Here is a 22,357-nt window from a genome sequence, read left to right as displayed (position 1 = left end):
CGTCATCCATAAAACGTCTCCATAATTTAAATGGATTTTTATGGATGACAGCTTAGTTGGGAATGCATAATCGTCCCAATCAATGGTTATACTTTAGAAATTAAAACGTTTACGATTTTATCTTTATTTTTAAAGAACTACCAAATTTAAAGAAATCACTACAATATAATTTTAATAACTTACTCTTGTAGCCATGTCTAGCCCTTCATTCAGCAGTCTGAGGTCTGGCAGCCCTGTCAGTTAGTCTTTGCTGTTGGCTGCGCATAATATAGTCAGTCTGGCGGCGCTGGCGCACGAACTACGGAGTAGAGTTAGACAGTTAGGCTAATAGTGTTGCGTTACTTGCGTATCGACATGGCTACAGGTTCATCTCAAATCCTAAGGGACGCTACATTTATCATCCCTACAGTGAGTTCGTTATTTATTAAATTTAGGTAAATTTCATCATTTTTGGGATAATTGGAACAATTTTGAGGTAAATTTGTAACAATTTTAGGGTAAAATAAGGAAAAAATCTAATTTTTGTTTTAAGTGATCAAAGACGTTTTCGGTTGCCATGGCAAATCGAATGGGTAGTGCAACGTCTCCTTTTGGAAATTTCATATCTCATATAGGTCTGCATTACGCCCGACTTTGAGCAAAATCGGCAATAAACACCTCGGGTACTCTCCTTGTTAGTGCAGAACCAATGGGGGTGCATCCAGTGTATCGCGGCGATCTCCTCTCTTATTTCGACCAAGAGATAAAAAACTCAACGCGCGCAGGAGCTTACTATGTCACAAGTTCTCGATTCCACTGCCGATCTAATAAAGTGGTAGGGCTCATATGATATTTACGTTTGTCTGTCTAACGCCTTATTTTTTGAAACATCTATATAAATGCGGTAAGCATTTCTACGAACCTTGATAGGTATAGATTGAGTTAAATATATAAATATATAGTAATATATTTTAATACATATGCATTATAATTAATTTAGAAATAATCATTTATTTCAATTATAAATTTGAACTTTTTTTATTTTCAAATAGATGAAAAGTGCAAGTCACTTTAATACTTGTAACAATTTTTTAGATGAGATCCTTTTCACCTCTAAACAATCGTTTACATTTCACTTACCTTTTAAATTTTAACATTTTCTTGTCCAGCCGGCGTTGAGCATCATTTCCTTTATTAACAACAATTAAATATTTCATTCGTATTAGAGTTCTCATTTTCACATAAGCCAAAATAATATCTCTAGAATATTTTTCAAATTTTTGTCAAATAATATCACTGACTTTTTTAACTTTACCAAACGCATCGTCATCTCATGGCTTGGCTTTTCTGCACGTCTTGCTTCGCGCCCAAAGTTACAGGGATTTTCCGTTCGCGGGGATTCAGACGGAATCTTGATTATTATCTCTCTGGAATTTGTGACGTCAAAAGCTCGAGGCGTGCCTCTTATTCCCGCCACAAAATCACAAATGTTCTCCCCCAAAACCGCCGTCCAGCGGGTCCCCGTGAGCAAAGATGGGCACCATCATATCTTTTTTGAATCTGATACTTTTTTGATCGATTTCAGAAATAGACCTTATAATTCTATTAATTTTGATACAATTTTTTAACCAAAACCTTCTATACAAATTGATTGGTTGCGATTCCATGGATTTTTATTGATAGGAAATTAATCGGAATAGTGATAATGGCGTTATATTAAAAAAAAGAGAGGAATAAAATTGATCAAGCAAAGTTACTCATCTTTGATTTTCAATTGAGATTTAAACATTGCGGGGTTTTGGAAAAAAAAATTGATCGCGGTAGTGATATTGGCGCCATCTAAATGATTTTGAGAGATAAATGATAGATTGGAAAAAATTTGCACATCTTGTTTCTGACGCGTTTTTACACACAATCCTAAGGATTTGTGTGTATTAGTCTCACGTACAGTGTAGCCGTTGCCGCCGATGCCGCCGATGGCGCCGTGTCACGCATACCTCTTCAACGGTTATAACTAGAAGAGTCCATGATATCTCGTTCAAAAGTACATATATTACCATTGATAGCCTTTCATAAAGTTTTCAAATCGGAGTCCAAGAAGTAGGGAATTTGCCCAATTTACTATTTTCGGTGATTTCCTTTATGTGGTAGATATTTTGTTTAAAATTAAGTCCGATAACGTTAAAAAAAATATTATTGGATAGGTTAGGATTCAGCGGACCTACAACTTCGGTCATATCAGTAAATATTAAATTTAAGTATAGTTTTCAGGGTAATTTACGGGACCCCAATTTTCGTGGTTTTATATTTCCGCCTAAAAATCTACATATTTAAGTCCGATTTTCATGAAAGTTATATTTTTGAATAGCTGTGGTTTACATATAACCTAGAATTGTAAAAACATTCCTTAAATTTAATTCTAAGTAAGGTTTTTTGGGCAGCGTATACGGACCCCCGCAATTTCCAACATTGTAAATCCGCGTGTTTATAAAGGTCTACGCGCCTGTTTCCCTCTGGCGTTTTTCAAGGCCGTTCAGAGTGGGCCGCGCTTTCAACGAATGACCAGAAGAAACAATTAAGTATGACACTGATCTACCTAGTCTTCGGCGTATGACCAGAAGTAATAAGTGTGACACTCAACGTAACAAATAAGTGTGATCAGAAGTAACAAATAAGTGTGATCCGAAGTAACAAAGAAGTGTGATAAGAAGTAACAAATAAGTATGAAACTAATCGAACTAGTCTTTGTCGTATAACCAGAAGAAATAAGTGTGACACTCAACGGCTGACTAGTAGTAACAAATAAGTGTTATCAGAAGTAAAAAATAAGAGTTACACTGATCGAAGGAATCTTCGATTCTTTCAAAGTATGACTAGAAATAACAAATAAGTGTAAATTTGTAAATATGTGTGACCGTGGATATATTTTGGTTGTGATAACGGCGCTGCAGGTTGCTGTGAATAGCTCAAATAAACTTAACACATTCGGAGGATTGTGTGTATTCTGACCGTCGTACGTCTTATTCAATTCCACCCCCACCCCCTCACTGACGTTCGAGAAGAGACACAAATTTTATTTTCACCTTCTCTAGCAAACGCGCCACCGTGATGCCAGTAGGAGTATGGGGGGCTCGTGGTCTTGTTGGTGCGCTGTCTGTCTCAGCCAATTTTTTTTACAAAAAATGACTTTGAAACACGTTTAAGGGTTCAAGGTTCAAGGTGTTATTGTAACTTGTGCTAAAGATTAAAGTTGGCCGTGTCCTAAGAAAGCGTCAGCTACAGTGATTGCTAATTTGTGGTTTCGAAATTTTGATGTCATCACGTGTGGTTGTTTCGAACTTTCGATGTCATCAGGTGGGCTTGGGGCTCTGCATCTTTTGTGTAAACTGTAAACAAATTCTAGAAATTTCTTTAGGGCGCGGTAAATAAGACTTAAACCAAACCAAACTATACGTTATTCGAGGGGATTAGGGTGCGTGGCTCGCACTGCGATTGGAAAGCCTACCATTGTGAAGTCGTTTGATTCGTTTAAAATTTCGAATTTTTGTTTAAAAGGTAAAATTATTTTCATAAGTTATAACTTACTACTTGATATGTAACTTCCGATCTCCGTCGGAAGGTCTGGCCACTAGGTCTACGTCGGTAGGTCTCGTCTCCAGGTCTCCGATGGAAAGTCTGTTCTGCAGGTCTCTAAAGCAATTAATGACACTTAGGGTTTGTCCTTTTTAAATGAGTTCAAATGTTTAAAAGGCTGTTGCAAGCAATATGTGTCGCACTATACTTAATGACTTAAGTTCAATTAATAGGGACCTATCCAAATATATTGTCAGGGGCGACTTAAGAGTAAGTTGCCCCCAGCTACAAAACGTTATCAACACCACTGAATAGCACTAAAGGTAAGGGAACAAATACGTGTAAATATGGCTGTTTGACCAAGGTGAATTTGATTTTCTCATATAATTAAGTTAATTTCAATCTCAAAATTGTTAATATTGAAGTATCTACTGTCAAATACAATGCTCCATGCGAGGTGTCGCACTGTGTTGTATTAAAGTCGCTGCTTTTACTATTACAAATTAGGAAACTGATAATCTTGTCTTCTTAAAGCCGATTTTTTAAAATCCGTCAATTTGATTCCCTATAATAGTGGAGATTTTATTTTTAGTTGATTGGGAGTCTGGAGATAGACATTGGGGTTTGTGAGGGGTAAAGGCACCATTCGCTCTAATAAAGCATTTTTGGAAGACAAAGCTTATAAACATCCTAAAGGGAGGTGGGGTATTTTAAACTTAATACTGATTTTTCTAGACTTAAATTTCTATTCAAATTTGTATTTCTTATATTACCCGTTCATGAAGAACTGTTAATTTTTAAGGGTCATGGGCATTAACGAAATTTTTAAAACAGCAAGTTTTAATAATTTTTAAATTTAGTGTGACCCTAAGTAACAACGTAACCGTAAGAATGAGACTGCCTATGATTTCAAGCTAATTGTATTTAACACTGGACACGTTTTCTGGAAAAACAAAGTATTATTATTCCAAGCCTCATTTTAAACACTTTAGGGGTTTGTGCTGAACTTAGCTTGATTACTCTGATAATCATTGTCCAGATAACGTAATGAAACTAATTGTCATACTTATTGTGGTTATGTTACTTTGGGTGTGACTAACTTAAAACTAATTTCTCTATTTTAAATTTTTAATTTCAATTTATAACGATTACTTTAGAGTTCAAATAACATTGAAATCTGAATTTTTTTCCTTGAAAGATTGGATTGAAGAAAATATGAAAGGCAAGGTTATATCATTAACACCTTTCCCAAATCCACTCGCCTCTCAGCATTTTTTCCATGCATATTTCAAAATGGAACACGAAATCCTTGTTATGTTTTCACTAAGTAACTAATTAGCTGTTTTAAATGTGAAAACCTAATTTATATATTTTAAATATCTGATAGAGCTCAAAATGTTCCGATTACCAATGCAAGTGATTATATCCAGAAATAGAATAGAAGATAATTTAGTAATATTTTTGTCACCAGTTAATATCCTGGGTATTAGCATAATTATTTGATATTATTTAATAAGGATGTCACTTATAAAGTATATAATATCTATAAGTATGACAATTATACTTGACGACATGAAATTTTTTTACTGAAAGCTAGTCCTAACACAGATACTATAACGATTATCACCGAATTTAAGTGTTGGTACACTCGCGTGTTTCACTTAGGGGTAGAGGTTATTTCTTCCTATGATGTTACTCTATGTTACTCTGTGACAAAATTGTTGTTTTACAATTTTTAATTGTACAAGCCTACAGGGTGATTTTCTTTTGATCGTGTCACTCATGTAGAATTAAGGTAGTCTGATTATTTTATTATTTTCTTTTTAGACATGACATGTCTTGTTTTGGAATCAATAAAAAGGTCTTGGAGCTTTCACATGACCGAAACTTTTGTGTTCAGTTCTTTCAACAAATAAATGGAGAAACCTCTAATCAAAGCAATGGAAAAATTGTGCCAATGGAAGAATGCTTTGAGTCTTCGTTGAAAACCGATTTGAGGGTAATTGTTGTTCCTAAACCAAACAAGGTTTCACTTTCAACAATATCTGGAAATATAGTGAAAACAATATATTAAAACACTCAAAACTATATATTTTTTTAAAATAAATATGTAGTTTCATACAATATTTTACAAGTGACTACCCCCTTGAGAGCAGACCGCAAACTTTGAAGTAGAATTTAATATTGAGTTTTCTTCAGGGAAGCGATGCATTGAATCATAACATCAATAAAATGCCAAATTTCAATGAAGATGCTCCAATTCCTGTCGAGGTGGAGTCCTTTTTTAACTACCTACTTTGGTGACAATTTATAAAAATGTTTCAAGTATTTAAAAAAATAATTATTTTCTTAAAAAAAAGTTATTATTTTTTATTACTGCAAATCACAAATTTTTAAAAAGCAAACACTGTTTGATAAAATACTTCATTTTTTAAAAAGTTCAAGGTCACCTTTGTGTATTGTTTTTAAACCAAATTTGCATGAAAAAAGATAATGATAATAATAATCAGCTATGCTAATACCCAAGGCACCAAAATACACAAATTTATGCATGAAATAATAAGCCAGTTCTTGACTAATATTCTCTGATAAGCCCTTTAATTATATTCAGTGTTTGACTTCTTTATTTGTTCATAATTAATACATCAGCTATTTTGCCAAAATGCCAGTTTATGCGGTTAGAAATGCTTTAGCCGAAGAGAAACTCTTAGTTAATATACGCCAAAATAGTTGTTTGTGTAATTTAGTGCAATGTGAATATCTAGTAGCTGTTCAATTTCAAATATTAGATACAAAACTGGAGAACGAAAAGAATTGTCGCAATATGGCCTTAAAAGAAAAAACAGAAAGGATTAAGTAAATAAAATAAATTTTCTAATAACAGGCTCTAGACAATTTTGGAATTATACAATCTGACAAAACCTTTAACCCGCCTAAGGAATCTAACAATGAATATGTGGTAAACATTGATGGTGATAAAATTTCTAAATCAACTGCCATTTCAACAATAAGACTTGGTGATTACAACGAAATTTTTCCAAATTCTAAAAAGAGCAAATACAGTAATGAAGAAAATTCAACGGTTGAGGACTTAAACGTTAACTGAAGAATAGATTTTTGTACAAACTTAAATACAACAACAATAACAAGCAATATCCGCAATGAACCATGGACGTCTTTTCGGGATGGGACAGAACTTGAGTGTCCGAGGGGTTTTAAAAAAGAGGTTTTTTAAAGGGCAAAAAGCAGTCAAATTGGATAAATCATAAATATTTAAATTATTGGGAAATTCGCTTTAAGGATTTTGTAGGCCCTGATTGTCATTTAATTTGGAGATATTTTTAGGCATTTGCCTGAACTGTGTGAGCTCAAACAGTAACAAGAATTTGTGTTGTTTATTTGGATTTAATTAAAAGATTAGTTCAAAAAGGTTCTGCTAAACTTTGCAAATTATTTGTGAAGATTGGGATTATTTTGAAATGGAAAGTTTTCCATCTGCAATTTTCAAATTACTTAATATTCACTCCGAAACGTAACTGTCACTTTTAAATTTTCTCTTTTTAAGTAAATTATTTTGCTCATACTTCGTTTGAGATATTAAAAGAATTGAGATTTAGACCGAGACGGGTTAGCGGTTTCATTTGAAATCTATGGTCACGGGTTTAAGCTTATCTGCATAAATAAGTTCAATTCGCAGCTTACAAGACCGGGCTAGCGACGTTACGATGTCGTTAGACTATAACAAAGCACGTTTGTGGACTCATTACCAAAGTAGATGTGTTAGGGAAGTTTTAGAATTTGAAAAAAGGCAGGGAAAAGTCAGGGAATTAAATTTTATCTTTTCATTTTTTTAAATGATTATCATTTATTTCTTTGAAAGTTTGGCTAATTTTTTCAACATAGCAATAACCTTTTTACTAAAATATAAGTTCATTAAAATTTATTAATTTCTGATAAAAGTCAAATATAAAATAAAAATTTGGCCTTAAAATGTCAGGGAAAATATCTTAAAATGGTCAGGGAAAATAGGGAATTTTAATCTCAAAATTTTGTGGCAACCCTGTGTATGATTATTTGGCATTGTAGTGTATGTTAAGGAAAATTTTATAATTCCAAATGAGGGCCACTATTTTATTTTTTTTCACCTTCCGATTTCAGTTTGTTATTGTGACGTTGATTTCTATTACATAATTAACGTAAACCTCAAGAAAAGTATGTATTTCAATACATAGCGATCACGTATAAGTAGAATTTTAACGCAATCAATTTAATCAACAAGTTATCAATATTCCACTTAACCGTTTTTTATTTAACCAGTGGTAGGTTGTGTTGGCATTGGTATGAAGACCGAAGCCAAATAGAGGTCTATGGCACTGTAAAATTTAATTTTAATTTGAATTAAGTTATAAATATAAAAAGGGTCATCACAACTGCTTGTATTACGTGCACAAGGTGATAAAAATACCCTTATATGGGTTAAAATTTAAACTTATAATAATATAGTCAGGAGTCAAATGTATTTTATTTTTAATAATTTTCCAAGTTTGATTTTTTGTTGGAATAGCTTAAACAGACCTAAGTTATCAATTGTGACTTGCCTCCAAAAATGTTTTTAATTAAATTAAGTATTTTTCGCTATTTAAATTAAACGGAAAAACATCATTTTCATTGCCGACGTTCGGTGAATATTAATTTGTTAAGTTTACGATTCATAGGACCTGAGCAACAAATGCCAGGAAAACGTTTGTAAATATATGCAAACGATTTAATGCGCATTTCATGTTAAATTCATATAACTTAATGAACGAAAACGTGCAAATGTTTTCTACGCGTTTCACTAATACAATTATTCCTGAATAATCTAAAAGTCTATTAAAATTCCAAAAGCCTTACTTCTATTAAAAACCGCAGAGCACACGACGGAATGCAGGTCATCTGAAATTTTTACGCACGTTTTGCATTTGGATATAAATATTTCGTGATTCTCTCGGTAGGAGCGCTGAAGGGCGATGAAAATTGTTGAACCGGGTATTTTGCTAAGGTTTCGAGTCCAGTTATTATTCGTCCAAGTTAATATCTTTTTATAATTTCCTGAAACGCATAATTTAAACCGTTGCCTGCTTACTACATATACTCTGAAAATTTAAAAATTCTTGGTTAAAATTGTTTCACAAAAATGCCTGTCAGAGCAAATAAGAACACCGAAAAATGGTTTAATTTTAATGCCATTTTACCGTTACTGTGCATATTGTTACATAACAAGAAAATCATCATTTATATCAAATCGGTATGTTTAAGGTGGTTGACATGAATTTGTGTTATTTTAGCATCAGCTAACATTGTAAGTTTAAATTCGAACAAAGGGTAAACTCATAAAGTAGTGTAATTTTTACAACTTCTTCTCATAAAATAAATTTACTTTTTAATTCAAACATTTTTTATTTCGTCTTTAAGGCTAAGTCGTCTTTTTCATTTAGTCTTTCCATTAATGAACACTTTTCCTGGAAAGCCAAATCCGAAAAAAGAACTTCTCTCCAAAAAATACGGAGAGCGATAAAGTAGCTCCCATCAAATAAATGTGAAATGAAGTCGAAAGGCTCATCACCGAAAATGAAGTAACGTCTGAAGACACGGAATCTTGTTTGAAAAGATATTTCTCGAGTTGTCTGTCTTCATGACGAGAGATGCGTGCTATTTGATGACTTTCAAAGAATTGCGTTATCCTACATATCAAACCAAAGAAATAAGGTTCTTCAACAACAAGGCAAAATTAGGAACACCGAACTTAGGACCGATTTATGATTAAACGTAAATAATTTTATAAATAATAATAATACCCAAGGAACCACCTTAGACCAAAGTTATCCAGCGACTTTTAAATCTACTACTTCATGCCCCTCAAATCAGTAACTTTAAATTATCAATACCCAAAATTTTACATACATTTTAGTATTGTATTTGGATCTTTTTATAATGTGATCGGCTAGATTTTTCTATGCTTGCATTAGCAACAATACGATATATCTTTTGAATTCATCCGTAAGCTTCTATTTAACTATTTCCTACTTATAAAGGCATTTTGAAATCATGTACATTTTTGAAGAAAAATTTTAACTATAACTTAATACTTAATCGAAGCCCCCTTTTCCGTTTACCTAAGTTATATGGTCAGTTGTTAGTAAATACAGTCTAAGTTATATGGTCAGTTGTTAGTAAATACAGTCTAAGTTATATGGTCAGTTGTTAGTAAATACAGTCGAAGTTATATGGTCAGTTGTTAGTAAATACAGTTATATGGTCAGTGCTTATGGGAGTAACTAGCTTTTGAAATATTCTTTTATGTTCATTACATATCGATGTAATATATAATGACTTTTAATAATATCATGTGTTATAAATTTTCACCAAATTTGTTTTTGTAAAAATACGTAATTACATGTATATATTTAAACCATTTTTTTTGTAGTGTTCATAAGTGGTGTTAATATTATATTTCATGTATTATATTTAATTCAATTAATTGCTCAGTCAAAACAACCCAATATATGTGTTTATTTAAAGTAAGATAATTTTTATTTTGAGGAAAGTATTTCCTCAAATTGTCATTAATGTAACTAAGCTCACTATGGGTGTTTCCTATTTAGAGATCTAGGATCACTGCACTTTTCATAGCAATATATATCGATGTGAGGTCATCTTTTTGAAAGCTGACATAAATTGATATTCAAGATAAATAATTAAACAAACCCTCCGAAATAACCAGGTCTTAGAAAAATTGTAATATTAACTGAATCCGAGAAGTCTAATTTTTCCTTTTGCTTGTGATTTCTGTGCTAAGAATGTATTTATTTCTCCTTTTGCTTGTGATTTATGTGCTAAGAATGTATTTATTTCTCCATTTGCTTGTGATTTCTGTGCTAAGAATGTATTTATTTCTCCTTTTGCTTGTGATTTATGTGCTAAGAATGTATTTATTTCTCCTTTTGATTGTGATTTCTGTGCTAAGAATGTAATTATTTCTCCTTTTTAGAGAATGGATAGTTTAGTATCGGTATCCAGCTCAAGGTCTGCCTGTATGTTTATACCTTTAAACGTTAATCAGGTTGACCCTGTATCTCATTGGTTATATAAATTAAAAAAAACTTCGTTCAGAAGGGGTGACGTTGTTCTCTTCCCCTCTCATGACGGTAAAACCTAGACTATGGTACCCGTGTATCGTCTCAACATATTAATGCTATCTAAGCTGATTCTTGCTACGCCGTTTCGAAACATTTTTTTAAACTCAAAGATTGATAATGATCAACAACCTGGCATTGATTAATTCCACCAAAAATGACGAACTGTTTTTAGAGAATAACAGTCCGACAAAAGAGTGGCCGAAACTCTCCTTCCCAATGTAGATTTGGTTTTTCCCAACGTTTTGAAAGGTGGAGTTTCTCGTCAGCAGATAATTGAAAGAATTCAGGTCTTCCATTATCACTCCTTTGCGATTACAAAATAGGTCCATCATCTCTTCGTCGACGAAAGGATCGGAAACGGAAGTGTTCATTTTCTTCACTCTCTCTTTGATATTTGAGTACTTTTCTTCCGAATATACCTAAAAAAATTTAAAATTACTTATTTGGTCTAAAAAGGGAATGAACCCCTTCACTTTGAGGGAGCTTTCCATAATGAAAATGTATTTACAAAGCGTTTCGATCTTAAGGAAATGATGTCGTCTTCATTAATGGAATATAAATACGTGATATTAGGCGCTTAACGGCACCTTTTATATTGAGGAAAATTATCTACATTGTACATAAGTAGTAGGTTACATGACTTACTACGTATTCGGCTAAAGAATATTCTCTCGAAATTGGTATAATATCTGGTAGTCTCTTGAAGTCGTCTATTGATTCGACAAAATCTCTGTCCGAATTCCAAAACTTGCTTTGCAGATTTCCCGTGTAGAAAATTACTAAATAAGTAGATACCATAATTTTCCAAACAACGCCTAGTATCGAATCCACTTGGTCTTGAAAATGTCGTACGACATCTAAAAAATATTTAAAAGGTATATTTGCTCTGGACTATGCAATAGCAAAACTCTTCTCGTTTTTTCCTAATTGGTCGAGGGTATCGCCACATGTTAAGTCTACCTTCCTACTGTTCCAGTAATATAATAGTCTGTACACCTACTTTTCTATGGTTTATCTATATAAATTTTTAAAAATTACACTTACTTTGTTTTAAAATCATGGTGCCGAATATCCAAATTTTTTGACAAAAAATATATTTGTGTAGCGATTGTGTTTCTACGGACCCTTTTATCAACAGAATTTCTTTTATCATCGAGATACTTGAAATCGATAGTAATGAAAAGCATAACAATATCCATGTCTAAAAAAATATTTTCTAAGAAATATTAAAACCTACAAACCAAGACCTGGATTAGAATAAAACCAGTCCTAATTTGGAAAAAATTTACAATAATATTTCATCCAATGTTATTCATTGTTAATATTATAGTTTTTTCATTAATAATTTTTCTCCGTGATAAGCGTCCGGCACAGCAATTTGAATATCAACTGATTAGAATGATTTTATTAATATATACATATTCTAAATTAATAGGTAAAAAGAGTTAAATATGAGGAAGTATTCATTATTTTCTTGCATTGTTCGGGCTTTAAGTAGCTTAACTTTTAATTATATACATAATTTTAATTAGCTTGTCATCTTGATTAAAGCAACTTAATTTAATAGGTGATTCCAAAATATCTTTGATCGCATGATTTTGTTACTTTAGGACGTACTTTTATTTTGATTGTACTAAGTTTTCATACATGAATTTATCTCCATAGAATCACTTATTAAAAAAGGTAAATTTGACCTATAAATTTTAGAAACGTGTGATTCTTACGTCGGTGGCAAAACCATTGATGGAAAATATTAGGAAAGATCGGATGTCATTTTTTACGCAAGAGAAAACTAAAAAAGGACTGAACCAGATTGGCACAGATTCAATTAAATCTTCGTATCCAGCAAGTGCATTCGGCCGTGCTTTCATGTCCGCTGACTGATGCATTGATCGTGAAACAATTCCAGGATTTATTAAAGAATTATATTACATAATGTATTATACTTACTCCCATTGTTAGAAGTTTATAAACACTCGTTATGTTTCTGTTTCCCACGATGACGATTCTACGAAATTCGATATACAGGTTGTCCTAATTTGCTCGATCAAGGCATTTTTCTCAAAAATATATAACGTAGAATTTAAGGGTGTAAACTTCGAATAGAAAGCTCTTTGTTTTGTAAATTTCTGGGCAATCAACCAAATGTTCTCCGTCTTAAAACTATTCAATGTATTTTCTACTGGTCAAAGTTTCAAATAGATACTTTAACACGGAAACTCGTATTAGCATTTTCAGTATTGTTGAAGTCGCGAACTTGAAGATCGGTGCTCGAGTTATGATTTATTTCACCGAAACGTACTTTTAACCTAAAATTGCACAATTTAAGAACAGTAAAATGTGGAAACAGTGTTTAAAAATATGAATTAAAATAGGTTTTTATTATCAAAGGCAGGGTGGGCAAGAACCCGGCTAAGACTACATTTTGCCGGGCCGAGTGGACAAAACCGGAAAAAAGTGTAAAATACGCCTATTTAAGCCTCAATGACTTAATTAAAATTTAAATCTTAGTTTTGCATTGTTCAAGATGTAAATGATTAAAGAAATAGAAAACAATTTTAGTTTAAATTCAGTTTATGAATCATATAAAAGTAGTATTCAAAATTAAAACTAAAAATTTCCTATCTTTAATCTATTTCTTAATTTATGAAGTGTAAATTTTTAGTTGATTTATGCCTGGCGTCACGGTGGCACCATAAGTTTAGTTACTCTATTCTACTTGTCAGCACGTGCAAAGCCACACTGCCTATTATCTATATGACTCGGTTACTTAAAAGAGAGTCGAGACCCTTCGATTGAGCGTACTGACAATTCAAGATGACTATATTATGTTTAACTTTCTATCTATTTTCATTTTTAGTAATTTTATAACTTTAAAAATGTAAAACATTTACCAAAATTGGAGAAAATTTGATTTTCCACCCAGTTTTAACCGCGTTTAATCTAGGTAGAAAATACCGCGGGAAAACTAGTTTTTGTCACCCGGATTTAACCTGAAAAAAACGCAGTTTTTTCCATCCATGGCAAAGATTTGCCAACCCTGATCAAAGGTGTTATTCAATGGTAGAAAATAAGAACTGACAATTATTTTAAACATTTTCGGACAAGTCTCCGTAATAAAATAATTTTTCTTAAATCAATTTGTTTTTTTCGGGACCTAATAGCTTTGTGAATAATATTTAATTTATTTTAAAGTACTACAGCGGGTCATATAAATGAATAAAGAGAAATTAAAATTAAAAATTACACACTAATGAGTGACGAAACTTTAAAATTCTAATGATAAAATTTTCGGGGGCACTATTCTGACAACTTTACTTTCAAGTGTACGCTACAACTTTCTCGTTGAAAGTTTTTTTTGGCACCTACCATAAAAAATTGTTTGAATTTTCGAAACGTTGAAAATAATAACATTGTATGTTAACACTCTGACATTTTCTACGTTATAAAATTTTCTTTACCCAGAAAAATTCTTTGACTTTTCTTAAAGTTAAAAAATAGTATTGTATGTATAAATGCTAACATTTTCTACGTTATAAAGTTTTTGCGAAAAATGCGTGGATCGATCAAATTGAGACGCCCTATACTTTAAGCAAATGATCATCTGAATAAAAAATTACAACCCTGAAAACGTACCTAATTTTTGGAGTGACAAAAATGTAATTCAGCAAATACGCAAATATATCAATGGTTTCGTTTGCGAACATCAATTTGTCGTACTCTTTAATTAACATGAACTAAAAAAAATATATAAATGCGTTTTAAATGTTTGAAAGAATTTTATTTAATTGATTACGTAATCGATACGCATTAATAATAAAAAAAAAATAAAAACCCAAGTCACCACCCTAGGCCCAAGTCATCGAGTGACTTTTAAGGCCTTTTAAGAGGTGGTTGGGTTACAATGCGTAGGAGGGTGGTGGCAAGCCCTTCAAGCTACGCGAGGCAAAAGCTCCCTACACTTACTGTTACCGTTAACCTCTACAAGTGTTTATGGTAACGGGAAACCGAAGAACCTGGAGGAAAACCCCTTTAAACAGTGGAGAGCTAACTTGCAAACACTACTCAGAAGGAGTGGTTCCGATTTTTCACCTAGTGCCACGAGTTGGGATCAAACCCGGTTCCTCATGCTGTGAGGTGAAAGTGCTAACCACTCCGCCACCCCATATTAATTTTTCACCTATTAGATAAGGTTGGCTTCTAATAATTGATAAATATTTTATATCGGTAGCTTTAAAAGTTTATTAAAATACCTTGCAGGTTAAATGCGAACCGATTAATTGATTAAAACAAGAAATCGATTTTTTACATTTATCTGTCCATCATTAGAATATTAAACGGGATTATATAAAAATATGAGCCTTTGGCATTATACAATATTGTAAATGGTGATTCTTCCAATATTAAAATCTCCATCTTTGAATGCGTACAACTTTCTGGCGCTAGTCTGTAGGATGAGTGCTGGTCAGAACTAATTACCTTTTCCATGGCCAGGCGGATTTCTGTCATATTTTCCATGTTCAATCAATCCAGTTCTTTCTTTAGGACCAAGGAACAATACTGAATTAGTTTTTCAATTATTACGCTTCAAATACATATTAATTGGGAAGATTTATAATCCGACTCTGCTGAAGATGGCGCTACGTTTAATAACGACGCGCGACGCACGCACTCTCTTTGGCACGTCTCATTAACAAGTGACACCGAGCGTGCGTCCAGCGTCGTTGTAAAATAGAAGCATGAAAGCCCCCTTAGGATGTGTAGCGCCATCTTCCGCCTTGTTGGTGTACAAATCTTGCTCATTGGTCCAAACACTAACAATTGTAAGTTAGGCTCTTAACACAATGACCAAATTTAAAGGTCAGTTTATTTTTAAACGATATAGTAGTCTCGAATTAGATAGTAATTGAGTCAGTGTAGGATTGCGGCTAAATGTGCCAGATACATTATCTTATTCGAGTGCCCTTAGTTCAAGTTTCACCCAGCTTTCACGAAAAATAATGAACTAGTTAATCATAATTGTGTAACTTAAATTTAATTGAATATTTTAACCAAGTTGTGCTTAAAAATTGTAATAGTTGCAATAACGCGCTAATTTAAGTTTTATTTCCAAGCCTTTTAATAAGATCTGATACGGTGAATTCTCACTCTCAAACGTAAGCCCTTCAATTTCGATTGACTTGGGTCAGTTAGTATTGACAGTACACGCTTTTTTTCCACATTAGGTACGGAGGAGTTCGATTTTACTTATAATTTAGCTAAAGCAACTTTTACAAAAGCTAAATTTAGCGATACCAATTATACAGGGTGGTTCGATTTGCTCTGACCAGGCTTTTTTCTCAAAAACTATTTGAGATATATTTTTGAAATTTCCAGGGTATGCGTATTTAGTTGGGAAAGTTTTAAATTGTCAATTTCAGAAATCTCGAAAACGTTTTTACGTTATTTTATAAATTATGGTTTTGACCGATAGGTGCAAGGAAAAATTATTAAAGAAAAAATTGTAGAGCATACTTGAAAAGCTACAAATAACGTTTGTTTGAACAAAAACGAACAATTTTTCATTTAGATATTGACGTCAGCAAAGCAAAACAAGTTCGACATAGCAGGTCAAAGGGTTCTTTTACAAAGCTTAGTTAAATTAATTGTTTTTGATAATAACTTGTCAACATTTGAAGCTAGTGTAATTAGACCTACATGTTTCAAATATACTAAACTTGTTTTTTCTTAGTTGATTTGTACAAAGGTTTAATTTAGTTTTAGTATTTAAACCAAAATAACCAAAAATGGAGCGCAGTCGGAGTCTCGCAAGTTTGTAAAGTTCAAAAATGCCTGTCTATTCCGCTGAACGAATGGTAGAATTATTTTTTGCTGAAGCCCATCGAAACGTTCGTAGGGTATGTCAACTTTTCAGTAGTGTGGTACCCTAACAGATTTCCACGTCACAACACCGTTATTGGAGCTGTTCTAGATTTCCAGAACCATGGAGATGTCAATCCAAGATACCGAGGAGCTGGTCGTCAAAACATCGATGAAGGAGAGCTAGTTTCAGCGTTCTTTGCGTCATATCTTCAAGCAACCATTCGGAGTGCAAACGTAGATTTGGGTTTGCCCAGAATCCGCATTTTGCGAATCCTTAACGAGCACAACTTCCATCCTTAATCGAGCAACACTTCATCAAGCTCTTCACGAAGGAGATATTGTTCGTAGGTTTAACTATTGTAACTGGTTAAGCAACATGGTGAACGAGACTCCGGGTTTTTTAAATTGCTCTTGGTGACCAATGATTTTCGTTTGCGAGAGACGGACCATTTAACCATCAAAACAAACACATATGGAGTGATGCGAATCAACGATGGCGATTTCCCCACCACCACCAAAAATAATTTTGGTTAAACGTGTGGGCGACTCTGGTCGGTGATCGAGTCATCGAACCATTTGTTTTTGGCCAAACCGTTTGAATGGGAAGAGTTACTTAGCTTTTATACAGAATGAAGTCGCGGGTGCATTAGAAGACATTCATATGGCCAACTACGGACGCCTCTGGTACCAACAAAACGGTGCGCCTCCACATCAACCTCGAGCTGTAGTAGACCACCTTTATACAGAATTCCAACCACGATTGATAGGACGAAGTGGACCATTGCAGTGGCCTCCAAGGTTGCCTTACCTCACGCCGATGGAGTTCTTCCTGTGGGGTTCCATCAAAGATAATGTCAATGCGACGCCTGTTACGAGCCTGGAAGAATTAGGTCAGCGTGTCATCGAGTCAGTGTGTCATCGAGTCATCGATGCTTTTCAATTGGTCCCTCCCGACATAATACAACGTTCTCTGAAAAGTTTGCTTCATCGTGCAAAAACATGTATAACGGCAGACGGAGGGATTATCGAACTATACCTGTAATTTCGCAACCCTTTCGTTGCTTCGATTACAAATTTTTTCTTAGTTTTATTGGAAAGTACTTATTTATCTTTCTCTCACTTGTTTGTACCAATAAATGGTAAATTTATCGCACATTGACATGCTATTCTCAAAAACCATAAAAAAACTAAGCTTTGTAAAAGAACCTTTTGGCCAGTTATGGCGAACTGGTTTTATTGCTGACCGCATTACCTAAGGGAAAAATTGTTCGTTTGTGAGCGAACAAACGTTATTTGTAAGTTTTCAAGTATGCTCTACAACTTTATATTGGAAAATTGTTCCCTAGCACCTATCAATCAAAAAATATATACAAAAAACCATGAAAACGTATTCCAGTTTTCTGCAATTTACAATTTTAAGCGTTCCCAACTAAATACGCATAACCTGAAAATTTCAAAATTATATCTCAAATAGTTTTAGAGAAAAAGTCTGGTCAGAACAAATCGAACCACCCGGTATAATAAGTCATATATAGAGCAAAAATAGTTTATTATCAATTAATCATCGACAGATGGCGTAACTGTTAAATTTGAAATACAATTTTCAGTCAGGACTAGAAAGTACGATTAATTACCACGTTCTCTGTAAAGAAAATACGTTCGTGGTTAGAACCTCATTCTTTTACTTAAGTGGTTTGGAAAAATTAGAAAATTTTACAATAATAGTTAACTTTTAATAAGGGTAAACCTTTGAAAAAGGTATAACAATATTTAAGAAATAGATAAGCCCTCACATGTCTACATTTTTCGCCTATTTAAATGTATATTTATTGAGGATCGTTTTAATAATTATATTTAAAATTTAAAAAACTAAGGAAGGGTTGTCAAAGAAATTTTCATTATCGAGATCAGTGCTATCTTATTTTAAGATGAAAAAGTTGATGTCCTAATAATTAGCGGTTTAATCGAATTTATCATCTAGTCCTAATTTCCAGAACTTTGTTTGTCATATTGATTTTTGATGAAAGTAGAATTTCAGATAAGTCCCACCAAATATTCAGAGATTTGTACCATTTAATGGTCCTCTTTCTCATCTGCTTCAAGAGTTTTTTTTTTACAAAAGTGACACAAAACCGGGTATGTTTAAATCGCACACTTACAGTAAGCCCTATGTCTCACCAGTCTTGACGTCAATTGGATCGTTTTCCACAGAAGCCTACAATATGGTTCGTTAGACAAGCAATCCTCCTTAAAATTTAAAATTTAATCACAGGCCGTTTCCATCATATCGTGCTTATTATTAACTGTGTAATCTAAACACCGAGGTCAAAGATTCGAGAGATTATTCGCTGCCCTAGTCTTGAATGATGAATTAGCCTGAAAAGCCTCATCGACTGATATACGGCTTTATTTTCTAATAAAGTTTTGTTTCCTAAATTCGTTGGTATTTTTACTCCTTCGCATTTTATATTTTGTTTTTATTATTATTTAACTATAATCACCCTTATGTATAGTAAAAATAAACCAACATTAAATGTAAAACGCTTACTTCTCCCTCAAAAAATTGTGTTATAGTTTTAACGTTTAATCTTAATACTAGTTAAAAAAAATCGTTAACCTGTTCTGAAATATGTTTGGAGACTAGTTGAATATTCAATTACTAAAACCAAACAGAAAATATGCTAACTGGAACCATTTTCTTTTCACAACTAATAGATTTTAAAAGCGGTAGTTACTTTTTATCCAAAAACCTAACTATACGAAAAAGTATACATTTTTCACTTAATATTTAAGAATTTACTTGAATTGGAATGAATATTGTATTTCAAATAACGAAAACAATACAAGATTTATCTAGTTATAATTTCACTTAATCTTGAGAAAATATAATTTATTTAAAAAATGCATATTCACTTTTTTCATAACAATATCATTGTGTTATTCCACAAATCAATAAAAAGTAAACTTTCCTTTGTGACAAGAGCTGTTTATTGCCGTACGCAATTGTGCTTTATATTCCAACTCGTTCCGCTGTCTGAATCTTTCCAAACGTTTTCGCAACTCTTTGAGAGCTAGATACCTTTATTGATTTAAAAACGTACCGTAACATTCTCCTTCTTTAGAGTAGTGTTCTAGGCTAACCTTATCGGTAACGTCTAAAGTTTACCATATAATTTATTTAGCGGAAGAAGTCCCTGGGAAATTATCCCACTGGGTCAGGCCACGAGATACAATCTATAACAAGTGTTCTTGCTATTACACAAACGGTTTATCGATTATTTTACTTTATAAATGTGAAGTATGAAATTATATTCGGATAGCGTAGTCCCAAAGTAATAAGTGAGTGAACGCTTTGGTGCACATTTTTTGAAGACAGTCTAATTTAATGCTATTTTTAGAAAAACATATAGCTGACTGATTGTCACAGAATATCAAAGGCTTAGAAAAATTAAAACGTTTAAATGAGTTAATTATAGGCAATAACCAAAAGAGTTCTTTAACAGTCTCTGATATAGCAATATACTCTGCTTCCATTGTTGATAGCGTCACACTCTTCTGTTTCGTGGCTCTACAAATAGACAGGTGATAGTCATATATAAAAAATGTAACCACAAGTAGAGTGTCGTAAGTCACGATCTGATACATAGTCACATGTACGAAATATTTCTTAAATCTTTCGGTTTTGAAAAAGGTAACCCCCAATTTACAGTTGACAGCACAAACTTAGTAAGTTTACATAGATGTTTCCAATTTTGAAAACCAGGATTACTATTAAACGGTGATAAAGCTATAACGGAAAATAATAAATATGGTCTGGTTCTTTGAGCAAGAAATAATAAACACCCTATCAAATGTTCTTTTTTCGCTTCTTCATTTGGACAATCTTGTCTCGTGAGTATATAACTTGAATTCCTTGGTAGAGTAACTGGTTTTTAAAGATGAATCTTAAATTTATCAGCTAATTGCTTGATGTATATTATTGATGTTATTTGAAGCTATTCTTTGTTTCTTCGAATTCAACACCCAAAAACTTCTTAAGTAATCCAAGCTGTTTCAACTCAAATATATTTGATAATTTCTGATATGTATCTTCTGTTATGTCATTATTTTTGGCTAATACTGCTATGTCATAAACATATACTAAGATTATAAATTTATTTGAAATTAAACATATGCAATTTGTCCCAGGAAATTTAAAAAAAAACCTTACTTTTTGAAAGACTTATCAAGTTCAGTAAACTATTGACGTCCACTTTGTGACAGTCCATATAATGCCTTCTTCAGTTTGATACAACATGATGATGGATAAGCAGCTTCGAAACTAGGTACTAAGGTCATGTACGTTTCTTGATCCCAAGTTCCGTATAGGTATGCGTAGTGCTCGGAATTATCTATTCATTAACTGCGTATTTTTCACGTTTGTTTAAATAATTGTGATATTTACATATTAATATTTAATTAATTTATATATCTTTCTTATTCAAATAATTTTTTTTGAATAAAACGCATTAACCATAAGAAAATAAAGTTGAACCCAAACGGCATTTTTTAAATATATTTTTATTTAATCTCTTAAGTTCCGAGTTCATGTTATTAAACATTGCTTGACGAATCCTAACTAGAAAGAAAAAAAAAACAAATTAACTACAAAACAATTTTTTTTAAACATTTTCTTGAATAAAAATTTAATTAATAGATTTCTTTAAATATAAGAAGAAAGATATATACGGCGCGTGGTACAATGTTGTGTAACAATTGTTAAGGGTTATAATTATCTTTCATTTTCGTTAACGCCCTTCCACCACATCTTCAAGGACATCATGGCAGATACCGTGTCAGCCTATAAACTTCCCCTTTTGTGGGTGATAAGGTCAGTACCGGCTGAAAATACTCTTTCAGCTGAAACAGAAGCCGCTGGTATGGCCAAGTAATCTTTGGCCATTTTAGCCACTGTCGGGTAACTGTGTTGATTATCCTGAAATGATAAAAAAAAAATCAGACCATGCCGTGTCACCAGTGGCGGTGCCAGAAAGTTTTGGCAAGGTAGGCAAAGTAAGTTGATTGGCCCTTTTGGAGCCGCTATCAGAATTTTTCTAAAACTATAAAAACATCGTGATCTACCTTCAGGATTCCAATTCTATGCTCCCTCTAAACAATTTAGTTAAATGTTAAGTAATTTAAACTCAACTTTCCAATATTTTTGGGCTCCTTGGTAGGATTTTGGGGCCCCCTTTAAAATTTCAAGGTAGGTGGTTGCCTACCCTGCCTACCCCCTGGAGCCGCCACTGCGTGTCACGTGTTAGCACAAGATTATAATTAGGTATAGATGACTTTTTAAGTTCAGGTACTCTAACTGAAACTCCGCGTGAAACTAAGATTTAATTTACTTACCACCCACCACCTAAGCACGTTTGTCTTTGGTGGCTGAAGGTCATCCTTAAAATACTTAAGAAGTTCTGATCCACGGGCCAATTTTACAGGACGTTTTGGGTAAAATGCATAAATTCCAGCGTTGTCGATAGTAGGGCTTGAAGTGGAAGTCACTGAACTATTTTCGTAATAAGTATTAAAGACGTTTAAAACCATAGCTTTAATGGTTTTAACTTGCGTTTTCCCGTAATTCGCTTGTATAAAATCCATTTTTAAAGTCGGATCTAAAGCTAAATAAATTGCACTATCAAATGTTTCTGTAAACACTACTAACTGAAAGCCTAAAAACTTTGGAATGTTACCAATAGCAACCCAGACTCCTTCAATATTCGATA

Source organism: Leiobunum rupestre, chromosome 3 (assembly GCF_980474605.1).
Source record: "Leiobunum rupestre chromosome 3, qqLeiRupe1.1.hap1, whole genome shotgun sequence".
In the NCBI taxonomy this organism is placed as follows: Eukaryota; Metazoa; Arthropoda; class Arachnida; order Opiliones; family Sclerosomatidae; genus Leiobunum; species Leiobunum rupestre.
Note: the sequence above shows the minus strand (reverse complement) of the source record.